Source organism: Lepisma saccharinum, chromosome 14 (genome assembly GCF_977018435.1).
Source record: "Lepisma saccharinum chromosome 14, izLepSacc3.1, whole genome shotgun sequence".
In the NCBI taxonomy this organism is placed as follows: domain Eukaryota; kingdom Metazoa; phylum Arthropoda; class Insecta; order Zygentoma; family Lepismatidae; genus Lepisma; species Lepisma saccharinum.
In genome coordinates this window covers 30,297,364-30,312,823 of record NC_139242.1, presented here as the reverse complement: position 1 = coordinate 30,312,823, position 15,460 = coordinate 30,297,364, and the positions used below count along the sequence as shown (strand labels likewise).

The following is a 15,460-nucleotide window of genomic DNA, read 5'->3' as shown; positions in this document are numbered from 1 at the left end:
AATTCACCAATCTTGCTCAGTGACGTCAGACTAATATAGCACATGATTTCGCACCCTGCTATCTCCTTCGCCCTCCTATTTTGAATCAATTAATGTATTGGAAATAGTAATAATTCTACTACTGCTAACCTCCTCCTAATAGTAAAATTAAGATAGCGACTGGATGAAGAAAGGGAATTTTGCATCCTTAATATGGAGATTTGGGGTCTAGTTGCGGCAACACTGATATGAATATGGCGGCCAGTTGAAGTACATAAAAATTTAGGGTATTTACATATTTCTTAAATTTTATGGCTTCTTAGCAAGTCATTATCTGTTTATTTGAAATTGTGTGGTATATTTACTTCATAAACTTTTGGAAATTCTCATGAGAACTGCAAATATTAACATTTGGGGTAACAGTTCGTTATATTGGAGAGACATTTTTACAGAAGAAACTACGGTAACAGTATAGTATAGGGGTGACGGGTTTCTTCAAATTTACAGGAGAAAGTACTTACGGAAATCATTTTCTGTAGCGTTGTGGAAGTTCGTGAATGTAGTTTTGATCCAGTTTAATGCGAATACATGTTGTTTTCTGCGAAAATCTCTGTCCGACACGCTGTTTCTGCTGCCGCCATTTGCCTTCTGCACAAGAGCACAGTTACGTGTGTTAGATGACGTAAACCCCGTAGTCAGTGTTTCAAACTCGCCGTGTTTTCACTAGAACATGACGTGTCGAGTATTTTTAATTTTTTAACTATGCTTGCCTAACCTAACCTTACGGAAAATGGATTTTGGGGCTTACGTCAATGGTTTGCGAGGTATTAGCATAATTTCAAATCCGGGCACGAAAGTAGGTATTTTTCGGTGAACAAGGTTGCAACACTGCATAAATCAACAAAACACTCGCACAACGCGCGATGAACCAGTATACTGTCGCCATAATGTGTTAAAGAATCAAAATAACAAGTAACAGTAAGTACTCTTAAATGTAAGAAATATACATTATCTTAGTTAGAAATGTATTATTTCAGCTTAGGAAATGTTCCGCATTCCAAAATAGTACGTTAGCAATGTAAAAAAGTGTGAAATATATGATTTATAGGTGTCACCCCCATACTATGCTAGTACCGAAACGACTTACGGAAATGAGTTTCTCTTAAGGTTTCCAACGTTCATCGTGGAATATATTTGACCGAGAAAACATGTATTTTTCAAGAGAAATATCTCAACGATGCACAAGTGCCATTGCTTTTGCTACTTGAACTGGATGCTGCATACGTTTGATGACATAACTCACTGTCAATATTTCCAACCCGCCTTTTTTTTTTTTAACTATGCTTGCCTAACCTAACCAAAGCTAACCTAACCTTATCGGAAATGGTTCGTGGGGCTATCCGTCAGCTACCCGTGCATAATGTACAATTTGCACACATGACGAACACAATAGTAGGTATTCTTCGGCGAAGAAGGTTGGAAACACTGCATACCTACAACAGTAGTCAACCTCTGCCCGCCATATTGTGTGTTACGGAAGCGAAAAAAGGAATAACAAAAACTACTCTCTATGTGAAAAATTGGGTAACAGTTCATTATATCGGAGACACTTTTCTTCAAATTTACAGGAGAAACTACTTACGGAAATCAGTTTCTGTAGCATTGTCGAAGTTCTTCGAGGTATTTTCTTTTATGTTATTTCAGCCGGAAATCAATTCCCGTTTCTTCAATTTAAACGAAAACGTAACCACGCCGTTTTTTAACTGTTTGCCTAACCTAACCTGTGAATGGTCCATGGGGCTATCCGGGAATGGTTTTTGGGGCTATTCGTGGATAGTTATACGATCCCAAATGGTTTTTGGTGCTATGCGTGAATGGTTTTTGGGGCTATCCGTGAATGGTTTGTGGGGCTCGCACCATGATGTGTGTTCCGTAACACTTCGAGAAATTGCTTATTTTAGTGTAAAAAATGTTTCTAATCGTGTGAAAACCTTAATGGCACTTTCAAATATGTTCTGCAATACACAATTGGTAAGTACGAATCATACGAAACACAAAATATCCGATTTTAAAGTCTCTCCGATATAACAAACTGATACCAAAAATTGTGTTTGTTTTTGTGTAAAAAGCATAATGGCACCTTGAACTATGTTCCGCAATACACAATTGGTAAGTACGAACCATGCGAAACACAAAATATCCGATTTTAATGTGTCTCCGATATAACAAACTGGTACTAGATAACTAAACTACAGCTCTGTACTCTGAACTCTGGTAATGTTGACTTGCACACTCACTGTCAATATGCATAAACTTTGTCAAGAAAATATGGTACCCTTGACCCTATGTACCCCCTCCCTAGAGAGAGTGAAATATTTTGCATTGTATATGAGTAACTTCACGAACATGTGATTACTTAAGATTTTGTTCAATATATGCTTTCGTGGTTAGGTTAGGCAGGCCACGTTTGGTTCTCTTGGCATTAAAATAAAGTCCCTAAATGTATTGTACTAAGTTTCCGATTAACTTCTACATTCATTCCTATTAGTCTACGACAGTTGCTTGTCAATGGAGAATACCTTGTCCATGGGAAGCCCACATGCTTGCAGGGTTGGCATTGTGCCTGTTTTTTTTTTCTTTGAAAAACCCAACCCAGGTAGGTTTTTGTGTTTTTAATTTAAAACCCAATTAAACCTGGGCAAAACTGTGTTTTATTGGGTTTTTTCATGTTATGTTTATAAATATATATATTTTAAAAATGAAATACATTTTCCCTGATACCTGATATTGGAACATTCAATTTGTATTGAATCAAAAACTATCTAATATTTTCTGTTAACATAGTTAAGAATTGACAATGAAGGTCTTACACCTTGAAATGATTAAACTAAGAACATACATAACCCATGCTGCAACAGACCATTGAGGGCCCAGGCCTACCTACCAACTGCTGGTCCCAATTCCACCGGATCCTAGTCTGAGGTGGGAGATCATTCAACGAATTACGGGGTGATATCCCCTGAATGTGCCTTCATGGCACGGTGCTATTTCAGGGTGGCCACTCTAGAATCATGATAAAATTCAAGTATAATTCCCAGTTTTCAAGGTGAACTTTCCAAAAATTCAAGGTCACCAGAAGATGTTTTCTCTTTTTCAACCTTACGTATTAACGCTTCTCACCCCACACACACACAAATATGTTAACAATATAAATTGTAATTCCAATGTATCCAAAAATTCTAAATCAATTCAAATAAACGGCACATATGTATATTTCAAATATTAAATTTAAGATGCGGAGTTTACATTTGGATTTTACATATTCAGCCTCAAAATACATCTACAAACACACATTACTAATGTTACGGGATATACTAATGTATGAAAAATTGTTATTGTTTAAGAATTTCAAGCTGAAATTTACTTATTCAACTTCAGGATATATTATCTTGCAATAATCTTCCATCTATCAGATAGATTGTTCTACAAAGGACACCAAGAAAGTAAACGGATCAAGAGAATGCAATTTTATTTTTCACGTAGCTTTCTTTTCCTTCCTCGATAAAAATAATATTGATTGGTTATAAACTTGCCTCAGAGCATTTATAATTCAATGGGATATGGTTTGATTGATTGAGTTGGTGCTTTAAGTCCACGTTATGTACAGAAAGGCTAATTGGGACTTGAGCTACAGTTAAAAGTGGGATCCGAACCACTATGTGCATCTACCGAGTATCGAACCCGGGACCCCATAATTACAAGGCGACGATGCTACCACTGTGCCATCGGGGATGCCCTCAATGGGATATGGATTTAGTAAATGTTGCAATTTTTCACGTTTACGGAGAAAAATTCACGAAGAATTCATGCAGAATTCCCGGAGCCAATTATTCACACATAATTCCCAGAATTCCCGGTGAGTAGCCACCCTGGATATGCACGGGGAACTTTACCTTTACCTACTATACAACATACAGTAGCTGCACACACACTTTTAAATCTGCTTCAGTACAGTTTGTTCACAGTTGTGTTTTCCCATTATTTTTCTGGATGTTTCAAGTTTAAATATCTACTTCGTGCATTAACCATGCCAAATTTATAAGACTGACATATTTAATTGTCTTGACTGATTTCATTCAAATGGAATACTGTATCCATCCTCCAAAATATCTGGTTGCTATGAAACTAACAGTTCCCATGGACAAAACATTAGTGGCCCCCATTTGAATCCAACATACATATGCACTACTATATTGTTAAAAAAATTATTTGTCAAGCTATAGCTTAAGAAATGCCCTAAAATAAATGTAGTTTAGGCAGATATTTGAAAGTGTCATCAGAATTTGGAGCTACCTCAGAATATGAAAAATCAATTTTTCATCCACCATCTTGAAATGCTTTCAACAAATGCAAATGCAAAATAGAATAATTCCCTGGGTGTATCTATTTGCGACATGAATTTCAGCTTAAAAACTCTAAAATTGCTACAGATATGGCGGTCTCAAAATTGGTGACCCTTCCAAAACCACACACTATATTACAGTTTTTTTTTATTAAAAACTTCAAGCTCAAGTAATGTCCTAACGTAGCTGAGACTTGGTTTTCTTAATCTACGAAAATCTAACCTCAAATGTTAGCATAACTTAAAGCTCTCGCAAGGCATGTTAAATCAGTCTGTCGTCCACCATCTTTAAACATGGTGACAAATTTTTCTCAAATACAATATGACACCAATCCTTTAACCTTTTAACTGGGTAATTTCCTCGTCGAAAGCCCAATCTGCCCTGGGAATTTTTGTTGATAAATTGATAAATTTCGTAAACCAATATTTTAGTTAATATTTCTGTGCTCCATGGCATACCATTTAGGTATTGTTTATTCTTTTATTGGTCCTTGTTGTACTTTTTACAATATGCGAGATTTACAACTACAATGATTACAATTACAATGTTTACAATTGCAATGGTTACAAAAGGAATGTTTATATTTAGTTTGGTTTAAAATCATCTATGTTTTTACAATGTCGAGATTTCAAATGAAATGTTCACAAATATATTGTTTACAATTATAAAGTTACAATGTTTTACAACTACAATGTTTACAATTACAATGCTTTCAAATACAATAGTTACACCTAAAATAGTTCATAGTTTTAAACTTTTGTCAGTGTGATATGCACGAAAACATGGCACAACGCACAGAGCTTTTTCACAGTCAGGGCACCAATACGATGTTTCCTTTCTTTTTCCATTGCTCCAACATACAACACATCTTCTTGTAGGGTACTTTTTAGAAGTTGCAGGCAGCCTGTCTGGAAAACATCGTCGCATGAGTCGACTTGGTGCTGGACTTCTAGACGGATGGCCCCTGCTGGCAGACTTCTGTACCCCACCAGATGAGGATAAATTTTCAGCTAATACCATGAGAAAATCAAGCCTACACAATTGTCCACCATTTTTCTTGTATAATATAAAGGCATTCAGGCACACAAGATCAAGTAAATAGCAGAACATCTTCTGATAATATTTCTTCAAACGCTCTCTAGCCATTGTGTAGATGCCAATTTGACCATCATTTTTATCTACGCCTCCCATGTTTTTGTTATAATCAAGTACAACAGATGGTTTCTGTACAATTCCTTTTCTTGATGTTACATTTTCCATGCTGTCATCATGAAATGTGCTGACCAGTGTAACATCCCGCTTGTCTTTCCATTTCATGATCAGCTATTTACCTCGAAATGCTGCCTCTGTTTCTCCTTTTTTCAATCTGGCACTCCTCACTGACAGAGGGAACTCCTTTCTGTTGGTTCTCATTGTCCCAACAACATCAGTGTTTCGAGCACATAATGTGTCAATTAGTTTGGGACTGGTGTACCAGTTGTCCAGATACAGGCAATATCACTTGTCAAGCAAGTTATTGGCAAGTTCCAACACAATTCGTGAAGAAGTTTGTTCACCAGGATGTCTTTGTTCATAATCAGTGTCCTTTCCAGTGTACACTACGAAATTCCACACATATCCTGAGTTGCTTTCACAGAGCTTGTACACTTTCATTCCAAAGCGACTTCTTTTTGAAGGGATGTATTGCTTCCATCCCAGTCGCCCTTTCCAGAGAAAAAGCGATTCATCGACACATATGTTTTGTTCAGGAGTGTATACAGATGAAAATTTTGTCTTTACATGGTCAAGAATAGGATTAATCTTGTACAGCTTTTTGTTGTGCATAAGGGGATCAAATTTAGAATTATCAGCAAAATGGAGGAACTTCAGAAGCAAATGAAATCTCTTTTCACTTATAATTTCTAGAAAATATGGTGTAATAATAGAAACACATTTAGAAAAATACATGCCATTCTCTGGTTTGTGAACAATTCCTTGCAATAGCAACAAACCAATCAGAGTTCTTATTTCGTCTTTATTTGTATCAACCCAGTCTCTTGCTCGAGACCGAGCCTTCAAGTTGGGATGCGCCAACAAAAACTGACTCGCATACGTATTTGTTTGCTCGGCAATCAACTGACACATATCACTGCCTATAAATGTGTCAAAGTACTCTACAACGTCTTTTTCATCATCAAATTGAGCATGCAAACCACTTACTGCAACAAATGGAAACTTTGGTCTAACTCCTCCGTTACTTACGAAACTCTTTGATGCAGGTTCCAATTCTTCCTCTTCTTCATTGTCTGTCCCACTTTCAGGATGTGCCTCACTGCTGGAATAATCGTTATCTGAACTGCACCAGCCATCATTACTAGATTCACCCGAAAACTCTTCCGATTCCTCGTCACAATCCAATATATCTCGGATTTCCTCAGCAGGAAAAACACGCTGTTGCTTCCGATTTGCCTGAGCCATTATTGCATACGCGATAGAACTGAACGTCGGGCTGTGTTTGTTGCTTCCCGCTAACTCTAACGGTTACAACAGTCTGGAAGTCAGAGCCATCTGGTGAAACAAAGAAGAAAGTAATTTTACGAAGTATCTCGTCATACACAACAGATATCAGCAGTAAGAACATGAGAACGTAGTATCCCGTCATGCCCATTATAAATCAGTAGAGCCAGAACGGAGTATTACGTCATACCCAGTTAAGAGGTTAAGTTATCTTGTAACTCTAAAAAATGCAAAATGTTTGCCATTTTATCACCACTTCTCTCCTAAACTATGAAATATAATCTTAAAAGTTTTACTGCAAAATTGCGGACCGACGAATTATCTACAATGACTGAGTTTAGTTCCTTAAACTCTGAAAATGTATTGTAGACAATTTTGGGCAAAAAGAGAGCATGGTATAGAGCAACATGAGGAAAATCAGTTTTTCATTCACCATCTTGAAACACATTGTTCAGTTTCACTCACATGTAATACCATTTCAGTCTGTCAAGTTTTCTAGCCGCTGAAACATGTTACCATGGTCACTAAATAGATGACTTGTCTTTGCCCATCCACCCAACCCATGCTCCTCCTAAATCGTGCATTATGTTTCGATAATTTGATTGTGAATTTTCAGTGCAAGTAATGTCACAATGCTCCTGCAAGTTTTATGCACAAAGCTCAAAATTGTAATCTCTAAAAAGGTTTGAAAATGTCAAAAATGGTCAAAATATGAAAGTATACGTATGCATTGTATTTACTTGAGTACCCCACATCCCCTATATTTAAGATAGAAATAAATTGTGGTAGATTTGAGTGTGCTCGACTTCTTGGACATAGAGCTCCTAAACACAAATAACATTTATCCTACATGGGCAAGCAACCCATTATGTTCAATCAATGCACTGAACTGGAGGGAGGGAGGGGTCATGTTCTCAGTTGAAGGCATTGGAAAGATAACAGAACATTTGCACATTTACATAAATGATTTGCCATATAACATTTCAACACCCTTGGTCATTAGTTACCTATTTGCTGATGATATCAATATCTGTTTGAACTCTGATTCTAATAATCTTTTAAGGTCCTCATTAAAATCTACTTCCGATATTGTACAGGACTGGTGTACTGCTAACTTGCTTTGTATAAACACTGATAAGATCCAAAACCTGGAACTTACATATAATAGTAATAATCATAATACAGGGCATGAAAAGAATTCTGTCACCTTTTTGGGATTCTTAATAGATCATCATTTGGAATGGGAGTATCATATCAGTAGAGTTGAATCCAGAGTTAGCAAAGGGGTTTATTTAATGCGTAGGTTAAGATTGTGTGTAAGCTTGAAGGTTCTAAAAACATTTTATTATGCACAGATACACAGTCACTTAAGCTATGGTACCTTACTTTGGGGTCATCAGCCTTCAATAAAAAGGTTATTAAAATTGCAAAAAATATGTGTAAGATTAATGTGTGGTCTTCCAAGCTGTGGCCACTGCAAGTTAAGTTTTGTTAGACTAGGTATTATGACAGCTTCTGCTATCTTTGTATTCCAATGCCTACTCTATATAAAAGAGAACATTCACAGGTATGAGGAGTTAGGGTGTTCACATACCTATCAAACCAGAAATAGGGATTGTTTAGATGTAATTACAACAAGACACAAAAAACCTTCTACTACATGTCAGTTAAGTTTCACAATGCTCTCCCTCTGTCTTTAAGGCAACTGCCCTTTTTAGAATTCAAAAGAAAAGTACAAAAAATATTAACCGATAACTGTATATATAGAGTTGAAGAATTCTTTGAAATTAATTGTATTAGGTAAAATAGTTATGATTGTAAAACAATAATGTTAACTACTAAATTTATGTAAGTGGTGTTATGTTTCTAAAATGCTTTTTGGATGTTTTTTTTTTTTTTGTAAGATCTATTGTAATTGTAATACATGTGATGTTCTCACATGTTTCTACAATAAAAATTATTATTATTATTATTATTATACTAAATTTTGAGAACTCAAATGAATCATTTGAAAAGTGTTTGGTTTAATTATACCACAATTAACTATATGGATGCGGTGGGTCAGTCAGTAATGCGTCTGACTACCATGCTACAGGTCCCGGGTTCGCTCCCCGGGCAGTTCAAATCCGGGAACTTTTCTAACGTTGGTAGCGGCCCCGGCGCCCACCCAGCATTGAATGACATGGGTACCTGGGGGAAGCCCTGGAGGATAAAGGCAGTCAGGGGTGAGATGCTGATCACATCACCCCCACTCACGACTGGATCAAGAAAGTGTGGTGCATTTCCCCTATACACCTTCAAGGTGTGGTGCTAAGCACAGGGGAGCACTTTTTTGTTATTCTACTTTCACGACATTTCAATAACATGTACTCAATTCCTTTTTTTAATGTTTTATTCATGGAAAAAATTACTGTAAAAGTTGATAGTCACAGGTGAAAGTGGCTTGCGCACATACGAAAGTGACTGATATCTAAAGTGCTAACACATTTCGAAATTATAAGCCTTGTTCCTTCAATGTTTTATCTAAATATTTCAGACCCGTTTGATTTTTTGTTTCTTGGATGTAAATTCGTATTATTTGTTAAAAGTCTATTTCTAGCATGATTTGAGAAAATTATCCTGAAAAAACGCACTGTGACTTCTACCACATTAATTATTTTGACTATTATAAGCTTGGCTAAGCTTTTATTTTACAAGTTTTCTCAAAATGTTGACAATTCTAGAACCTTACAATTATTTAAAGCAATAATTTACAACATTTTCTGAAAAACCCACATTTTGAGTGGGTTTTTTGGTGTTTTTTTTCAAGGTGTCTGAAAAAACCCGCATGGGGAAAACTGGGCTGGGCCCACCCGGGCCAACCCTGCATGCTTGCGAAAGGTAATTTTTAATTTTTTTCAACATAAATTACTTTTTTCGAATCCAAACATTGCTCATTACTTTAAGAAAGGCTCAAATTTCGCGTGACAATGATTTCCAAAATTCTATGATATTTAGTATTTGTGCTAGGGGAATTTGAAAAAAAAATCATAAAATAATCGGAACCGTTACCGCTTGAATCACCGTGTATTTTTCATATGATATAGTATTTCCATTTATGACTCATTTTGAAAATATTATCATGCCTTAAGGGAGACACTAATTGAAACAGTAAAACACATTTTGGACACTCATTCAAAAACCATTGGGAAAGCCAAAACTGTTTTCTACAGAAGTGATATTCTTTTTGCCAGTAAATGTGAATATTTAAAAAGATACATAACCTTAAAAATAGGAATGGGACACATTAATTGATACTCTATCACTGTTTACCAATTAGGCATGTGTGGTTGTTGGTTTGCACTAAAATCGGGCCTCTTCAATGGCATAGTGGCAATACTGCTGCCTTGTAATGAAGTAGTTCAGGGTTTAATCCTAGGTGGAGGCACAATGCACAGTGGTTTGGACTCCACTTTAAACCGTAGGCCCAGTCCCAATTAGCCTATCTGTACATAAAGTGGACTTAAAATAACTGTTCAATTCAAATAGGTGATCTGTGAAAATACAGCCATGGGTGGCGGTAAGGAGGTTGAATCTTGTACAATAGAGAATGAGGTAACCGTTTCAAGTGTTTCATGATTTCTCTCAAGTTTTGTAGAAGTATTAGCAAGTGCTTTAGAATACTGGAAACAATTGAGGGAGTAAGTTCCAAGCATGGAGAAACTAATTGACACAATTAAATAGCTTCACTATGTATTATTATAATATTTACCAGATAAATTATATGGGCCTCCCCGATGGCACAGTGGTAGCGTCATCGCCTTGTAAACAAGGGGTCCCAGGTTCGATACCCGGTGGAGGCACATCGTGGTTCGGATTCCACTTTAAACTGTAGGTACAGTCCCGATTAGCCTTGTTGTGCACAAAGTGGACTTAAAAAACATCAACTCAACTCAAACCAGAGAAATTAAGATTTGAAATGTAGCTTATGCAAGCAGGTGTTCTTGGTTTCTGGTTGCTTCTGCCACGAGATTTTACGGATTTTCATAAGAGGATTTCATGCTCAAGACCGTGTACGTGTATAGTGTATGATCAGGTTTTTAAAGAATTTAGGAAAGTTATTTTAATGTGCAGAGGAACCTGGCCCACCTAACCTAACAATGAAAGAAAACATTTAGCGATGAAATATCCCTTCGCACCCCTCCATGTGTGAAGCACTGGCAGCAGTAGTGTATATCCAAAATGGCAGTACACTAATGACTGCTTGGAAACAAAGAATCATGCATGGGTATGTTACCTGTTACTAGGGACATTGAATTTTCACGATGCGCGAAATGTGAAAAAAAGATGCAATTTTGAACATTCTGCACGTAACTGCACTCCCAATGATGAAATATGCATGAGTTTTATTCGCGAAGTAATGCGAAATGTGTGCTTTTCCACGAAATGGATGCTTTTTCGCGAAATAACCGTGAAATATCATCAAATTAAGTAGAAAACACGCAAAAACCTATGGTGAGACATGGCGGACGAGATCGGCTGTGTGTAGTTTCGTGGGGAATTTCACCTCCACATTTCTCTGGCAAAACCTAACATCTGATTTTGTGCTATGAACTAAATTGTAGCCAGAGCCCCACTGACTCATGTGAGCAACAAACTCTCTCAAATTGGAAGCGGGGAACCACAAAAAGAAGCTGTTTTACAATTACGAGACATCGCATTTTCCCGAGGAACACTCTTCTCAAGCGGTGACCACGATCTTCCGACTCAGTGTTGCTACCTTCGGACGAGAATGACCTCCAAGAAGAAAAACAGCAGCAGCCTGGACAAGAGATGCAGCCTCTTGGAGGCAACTATCAGCAAGTTGGACTCCAAAGTGTCGGAAGCTTTGAAGTCCTTGCCACCTCCTCAGTCCACGGAAAAAACGGCCACAGCAGAGACAACTCCAAGCAGCACCATCTTGGAATTCCTCCAACAAGATATAAAGGAGCTTAAAGGCCAGATACTGGAGCTGCGTTCGGACATGGACAGCTTTCACAACAGAATGCTGTCTCAGGAGGAAGCAATAGACGCCGCTGAGCAGTACAGTAGAAGAAACTGCCTCCTCCTCCACGGCATCTCGGAAACGCCAGCCGAAGATACGATGAAGGTTGTCATGGACACTTTGTCCACAAAACTTGGCATCAGTCTCGGTGCCTCCGATGTGGATCGCCTGCACAGGTTAGGCCCCAAACGTACTCGTACGTCAGCCGAAGTTGTACAGCAGGGGCACCGTCCGATCATCGTGAAGTTCCTGAGATACCAAACTCGGGAGCACGTGTGGAGAGCCAAGAGGAAACTCAAAGGAAGCGGCCTCCTGATAACAGAATCCCTGACGGCAACGAGGCAGCAACTTCTCCGCCGTGCCAAGGAGACGTTCGGGGTGAGGAGCTGCTGGACGTCCGATGGCCGGATCATCATCCAGGGCAGCAACGGCAGGACAAGCATCAACACAGCTCGCGAGTTCGAATCTCTCCTACAGCGTTAAGGTGAAGCAGCAAACTGCAACGACGGAAGCGAATGTACTGGATCTCTGAGTTTATGTACTGTGTTTGCATCCGTGTGTTCTTCTGTGTTTTCGTACTTAAGTGTATGTGTTTATGTGTGTGTGTGTATTTTAATCATATTTCAAGTGTTTATGTCGAGTGTGTGTGCGTTCATGTCAAATCTGTGCAAGTGTTAAAAGTAACATGCGGGTGTTCTCCAGTTTATTTTGGTCATCCACTTCAATACATGCAGCAAGAGAATCCTGGTTTCAGTACTGGTAAGTCCAATAACATATCTTATTTTCACTCCCGGACCAGCCTAGTTGTTTTTGTAACTATTTTAAAGAGATGGCAACACTAAGCCCAACCACGGCCTATTTTATGAAGCTATGCCAAATGGAAGTCGAGTCCAGCGCCCAACCCTCTGCCGACCCTCCCTCGCTTTCTCTTCCCCATTCCCACCCTGCTGTAACGGTACTGAAGGAGGAGCTAGCCAAACACCCAAGGGCATTCCACGCAGCGCACGTCAACTGTCAGAGTCTTTTGTCCCATTACGACGAATTCCTAACTATTTTTGCCCCTCTTTCTTGTGATGCAATTCTAGTGTCGGAGAGCTGGCTCGTTTCATCGATCCCAGATCACCTGGTCAGCATGCAGGGATACAGGCTTTATCGTTGCGACAGGATAAACAAAAGAGGCGGAGGCTGTGCAATATATGTAAAAGAAAACATTCCCGTTAAAATCCTCTCTCGTTCGCAAGGAGAATACTCAAGTAGTTCGGAATATTTGATCCTTGAGCTAAATGTAAACAACCAAAAAATCCTCCTCAGCGGAGTGTATCGACCCCCGAAAACTGATTTTGAAAATTTCGAAAAAGAAATATCTAATTTTTTACCGATATACGAAAATTGTATTATCCTTGGTGACGTAAATTTTGACCTCCAAACCGGAAGTACGAAATTACAAAGACACCATATCGTCTCTCAACCTATCAGCCTGTTCGTTAAAAGCCACACATCGTTCCCATCAAAGCGAAACGCTTATTGACCATATATTAACAACCAACCCACTAAAAATTCTAAATTTCGGACAATTTCCAGTCCCAGGCATATCGAAGCACGATCTTATTTTTCTTTCCTATTCTCTGAAAACATATAAATATAAACCAAAAGTAATCTCCTTCAGAGATTTTAAACGGCTTGATATTCGAGCCCTGAATATTGAAGCAGGAAACATGCCATGGCACCTCGTGCCCTCTTTTCAAACAGTTGACGAGAAAGTGAATCTCTTAAACTCCCTCATCCTTCATATTTACAACAAGCACGCGCCCATGAAAAGAAAAAGAGTTTCGAGACCTCCCAGCCCGTGGATCACCCCCGAGATTCTGCAGCTGATGTCCCGTAGGGATGCAGCTTACAGGCGGTATAAGTCCACACTCAAAGCAAACCTGGAATCAGTACACGATTATTTCGAAGAATACCGCATTCTTCGGAATCGGTGCACCCAGGAAATACGAAAGAGAAAGTTTTGCTTTGCGGGACAACTATTAAACTACAGATCGCAGCCGAAATCGCTGTGGAATAAACTTAAAATGTTCGGCGTTGGGAAAAAATATGATAGTAATGAAATTGTTGGCATCTCCACAGAAGAACTAAATGGCCACTTCCAAAACGTATCAGGTATAAATCCTGAAATTAAGAAACGTACAATCGACTCCATAAGTGTTCATAAAAGCAACAACAACAATAGTTTCGATTTCTCTTTTATAACGCATGAAAAGGTCCAAACTACAATTAATAAAATCAAATCCAATGCAACCGGAGCGGACGAAATTTCTATTAACATGTTAAAGTATATCGCTACCTACATCTCACCTGCAATTGCAGATATTTTCAACACATCCCTGTACACTGGCACATTCCCAAGCATTTGGAAACTCGCTCACATACGCCCCCTGGCTAAAATCACCAACCCAGTAAGAGCTGAAGATTTTCGACCGATCAGTATTCTCCCAACTTTGTCAAAAGTATTTGAAAACATCGTTCACGAGCAAATTTTTAACTATGTGCAATCGAAAAAATTGTTAAACCCCTTCCAGTCCGGTTTCCGCCCACATCACAGCACCAGCACAGCGCTCATTAAAGTGGTGGATGATGTAAGGTCGGCGATGGATAAGAGATATTTGACAATGCTAGTTCTCCTCGATTACAGCAAAGCCTTCCAAACCGTAGACCACGATATCCTTCTGGCGAAATTGTCATTTTATTTCAACTTTTCCCAACCCGCTGTTGACTGGGCTCGCTCATATTTAGCAGCCAGACAGCAACGCACATTCATTTCTGACAATAAGTCGTCGTGGCTGCCGACGAATTGCGGTGTACCCCAAGGTAGCGTCCTGTCTCCGCTGCTGTTCTCCATGTACGTAAATGATATATCTGGAAACTTTCAATCGACAAATTACCATCTGTACGCTGATGACGTCCAATGTTATTTGTCGTTCCCTAAAACAAGCATCAATATGGCCATCAAAGCCCTAAACGATGATATTATGAACGTCTGCAAGTGGTCTCAGGCAAACGGTCTGCGAGTAAATGCTGAGAAAACGAAATGTATTTTAATTGGCTCACGTCAGCTCATTTCCACAACAGAGAAGTCCTCCATCCCTGACATTCTTGTCGAAGGAAACCCCATTTTGTTGTCGCTTTCGGTCAAAGACCTGGGAGTCGTCGTGGACGAAAACCTCACTTGGAGTGACCATGTGAAGGCCATATGTAAAAAATCCTACGCAGCATTACACTCACTGTACCGCCTTAAAAATATTTTACCACAAGAAGTAAAAAAAACACTCGTGGAGTCCTTAGTTCTGTCTCATATAGACTACTGTGACTTGACATATATTGACCTCAACGGTGAACTAGCAAGACGTCTACAGCGAATACAAAATGCATGTGTGTGCTACATTTATAATATCAATTTTTTTGACCACCTGACCCCGGTTTTCAAGGACCTAGGCTGGTTCGACCTTTCCACTCGCCGCCGCTTTCACGCTCTTACAGCGCTCTACAAAATAGTAAACTC

At 38.7% G+C, this 15,460-nt stretch overlaps 1 long non-coding RNA gene across 1 annotated transcript in view; it reads left to right on the top strand.

The window, feature by feature from the left end:
* The first annotated feature begins 212 nt into the window (after positions 1–212).
* LOC145998463 (uncharacterized) overlaps positions 213–15,460 on the top strand; it is a 55,363-nt gene continuing 40,115 nt past the window's right edge. The window contains exon 1 of the long non-coding RNA XR_014443319.1: positions 213–266. This is a non-coding gene — a long non-coding RNA (uncharacterized LOC145998463). The remainder of the gene's footprint in view (positions 267–15,460) is intronic.